Source organism: Thalassophryne amazonica, chromosome 9 (assembly GCF_902500255.1).
Source record: "Thalassophryne amazonica chromosome 9, fThaAma1.1, whole genome shotgun sequence".
Taxonomy (NCBI): Eukaryota; Metazoa; Chordata; class Actinopteri; order Batrachoidiformes; family Batrachoididae; genus Thalassophryne; species Thalassophryne amazonica.
Window position 1 is genome coordinate 93,553,671 of NC_047111.1, and position 4,035 is coordinate 93,557,705.

At 42.1% G+C, this 4,035-nt stretch overlaps 1 pseudogene; it reads left to right on the forward strand.

Annotated features, from left to right (window-relative positions):
* Nucleotides 1-926: 926 nt before the first annotated feature.
* Nucleotides 927-3,693, forward strand: LOC117516607 (annotated as a pseudogene).
* The last annotated feature ends 342 nt before the right edge of the window (nt 3,694-4,035 follow it).

Genomic DNA, 4,035 nt, shown 5'->3' on the forward strand with positions numbered 1-4,035 from the left:
TTTACTGGTGGATTTTTCCTGTGCTGGGAACAGCAGGGAGTTAGTCTGTCCCAGCAATATAATGAGGCTAATAACTCCAAAACAGTAAATGCTGTCACCCTGTAACTCATCCATTTGGAACAACAGACATTAAGGAAAAAACAGGATTGCATCTGGTGGACTTTGATCTACTAAAGCAACCAAATACAGCAACTTTGCCTTGCCTATGAAATATAACAGACATACACTCAACAAAAATATAAACGCAAACACTTTTGGTTTTGCTCCCATTTTGTATGAGATGAACTCAAAGATCTAAAACTTTTTCCACATACACAATATCACCATTTCTCTCTCAATATTGTTCACAAACCAGTCTAAATCTGTGATAGTGAGCACTTCTCCTTTGCTGAGATAATCCATCCCACCTCACAGGTGTGCCATATCAAGATGCTGATTAGACACCATGATTAGTGCACCAGGTGGCCTTAGACTGTCCACAATAAAAGGCCACTCTGAAAGGTACAGTTTTGTTTTATTGGGGGGATACCAGTCAGTATCTGGTGTGACCACCATTTGCCTCATGCAGTGCAACACATTTCCTTCGCATAGAGTTGATCAGGTTGTCAATTGTGGCCTGTGGAATGTTGGTCCACTCCTCTTCAATGACTGTGCGAAAGTTGCTGGATATTGGCAGGAACTGGTACACGCTGTTTGTGAACATGCTGGATGTGGAGGTCCTGGGCTGGTGCGGTTACACGTGGTCTGCGGTTGTGAGGCTGGTTGGATGTACTGCCAAATTCTCTGAAACGCCTTTGGAGACGGCTTATGGTAGAGAAATGAACATTCAATACACGAGCAACAGCTCTGGTTGACATTCCTGCTGTCAGCATGCCAATTGCACGCCCCTCCACGCTTCAGAGGAAACATCTTGAAATAATGCGGTCATGCTGCACTGTGCCAGCTGCGACAAACCCATTGTGGAGCGCTTTTGCTCAAAGTGCTGGACAGACCGTGGCACGTACAGTGCGTGCAGTGCTGCGCGAGTGTAAATGCAGGCTGACAGACAAGTTTTCTCACGAGAAGGCAGGCTCTACTGCAAAACGACTTCTTCAGGTAGGCACAGATCAACTAAAGGCACTCCATATATAAAACTGAAGTTTTAATTAACGTCTTCTGGCGCCGAATAGAAGACTTTGTTTGGTCTCTTTGCGTATTTAAAAAAATTTAAAAATGAGAGTGCCTTTTGTGCACGAAATATAATACGAAGCAGCTAAATTTTCACATTCATTTATTTTTCTTTCTTCCCAACATATTTGATATTCTTTGATCAGTGCTTTCGATTCCATTCATATTTAGTGTTTTTGGAGGTAACAAACGGCAGCAGATTGTCTTCCATTTTTGTGGCACCTGACCTGAACAAAGTGTGTTTTCTGCCTTTTCCGGCAGGAGGTTTGGAACTAAGTGTGGCGGTTGCGCACAGGGGATTTTACCCAGCGATCTGGTGCGCAGAGCGCGCAGCAAAGTGTTCCACCTGAACTGTTTCACCTGCGTGATCTGTCACAAACAGCTGTCCACGGGAGAGGAACTCTACATCCTGGACGAATTCAAATTTGTTTGTAAAGATGACTACCAAACAACAATGGCAAAGACACAATCGTCGTGTCAGGTAAATAAAAACAGAATTAATAATCCAGTATGGAAAAATTGTAAAAATAACAGTGTTTTATATATATATATATATATATATATATATATAATAAAAACTGTTATTTATTTATTTTATAAATTTATAAACTTTATTTATAAACTGTTATTTTTTTTTGATTATATATAATCAAATTATTTGCGATAAAAAACGGTAAAAAATAAACTAAATTATAAATGAAATTAAATGGAATAACTACACTGAAACTAATTCTTTTCAGTGAATTATTTTTATGGTTTTTCAACAAAACAATCAAGTTATTGTTGATTGAGTAATATCCTGTATTAAATCACCCTTGACCTTTCTCCATGCAATGCCAGGAAGGGCATCCGACTTAAAACGTGCCAAATCAACAAGCGTTACCTTTTTAATGCTTTTTGATGATTAAATTGGACAAAATTCTGGGTACCATTCGATATTTATTTGTAGCTATATTTTTTATATAAAAGGATGTCTAAGACATTGCAGGATACTGTATTATAGATATAGAATTATTAGATCAAAAGGTAACAACAGTAAGAATTGTAGTCGTAACAATAATAATAATTATCTATCCATTTTCTATACCTCCTTATTCCAAGGGACAGGGGGGGCTGGAGCCTATCCCAGCACTTATTATTGTTATAATTAAAGACCTTTTCCGGGTGGTTCTGGTACTAAATAATTATATATTTTCCCTGCAGCTGTAACACTAGGCGACTCTTCGTGAGTGTGGTATTCTGCAGAACTTGACTTTTCTTATAGATGTGTAATGTTGCCAGTGACGACGTGCAGCGACCGAGTATGTCTCCGGACTCGCAGGACCGCAGGATGACGGCAAGGATTCGGAAACGGGGCATTTGTCCGATAAAGACGTGACGAGCCACAACGAAGGCGACCAGCACAGCGCCGCGGGGTAAAAGGCGAGGGCCTCGAACCACCATCAAAGCTAAGCAGCTGGAGACCCTGAAAGCGGCTTTCGCGGCCACGCCAAAGCCCACCAGACACATCAGGGAGCAGCTGTCGCGGGAGACCGGCCCTCAACATGAGAGTGATCGCAGGTAAAAGGTTTCACTAATCTGCAGAATCTATCCTCTGTACTCACAATCGGACCCTTTACAAACTGATTCCAACAGGTGCCAGTTGCGTAAAGACGCACGGCACGGAATTAGGGGCATTATAAATGTGTGTCATGGCTGACTGGACTTTTATTTACATTAGTTGCGCTAAAATCAGTAAAATAAATTGACTAAATCAGCGCCGACGTGATAAAAAAACAAAAAAAAAACGTTCCTCTTGCGTAATTACGCATGTGCCAAAAAGATTCTTATTCAGTCGGTGAGCTAATATGTTGCTCTGCTTCAGTGCTGCTCATGAACTTTGCGTGCTTTGGTCTTAAAGTTTGGTTCCAGAACCGGTAGGTCCAAAGAGAGACGCATGAAGCAGCTGAGCGCCCTGAGCGCGCGGAGGCACGTGCTGTTCCGCGGCCCCAGGACGGATTGAGAGCTCTGGGGGACAGACTGGATCCGGGAGAGCTCGCTCACTTCTCTTATTATGGAGGTGAGCTGCGCTTGGGTGAAGAAGCAAGTCACTGTCGTCTCGCGCTTGCAACCGACAGTCCCAATTTAAAGGCGATTTTATCCTGAAGATATGAACTGTTCCTATTTTTCCAGAGTATCCCGGTGAAATACTACGGATCAGGAGGAAGTTATGAATACTCCCAGGTCCTCCGTCCTCCCAGGCTCAGACAGCAGCAGACTTGGGCTTTGCAATCCTCCTCCGTCCCTGCGGGGACCCCTTTAGGAGTGCACCACCACCACCAGGGGCGACCACTGTCCCGGAGAGGTGCAGTGTTTCTCTGACAGTGTGTCCCATCATGCCACAGACTCACCCAGCCAGACCCCACTGGACCAGGTTCCATTGCCAGCCTGTCCAGTGAAGCCTTCACCGGCAACACCACTGACAGCGGCTACACCAACCAGCTGTCCCAGCCCTCCTCAGACATGAGCGAAGGCACTGTGTGGTAACAAACTCAGTTTGAGGGCAAATCACTGTTTTTTTTTTTTTAATTGACTTGTTTACAAAATATTTATTTATTTATTTGCTTTTCAGTAAAATCCTGCTGCTAAATCTGTATGTCTGTGGAATTGTTTATTGACTAAACAATCTCATATTGTTCAAGCAATAAACACATTTCTGGCACTTGTGCAAAAGTTTTAGGCACATAAAAAAGCTGTTACATATCTTTTTGTAAATATCAGGTCTATCATTAAAAAAAAATGAATTACAAGCTTTGTGATTAACGAATGTAAATTAATTGCATTAAAAAAATTTAACCCCCCTAAAAAAAGAATAAATAATCATAATCA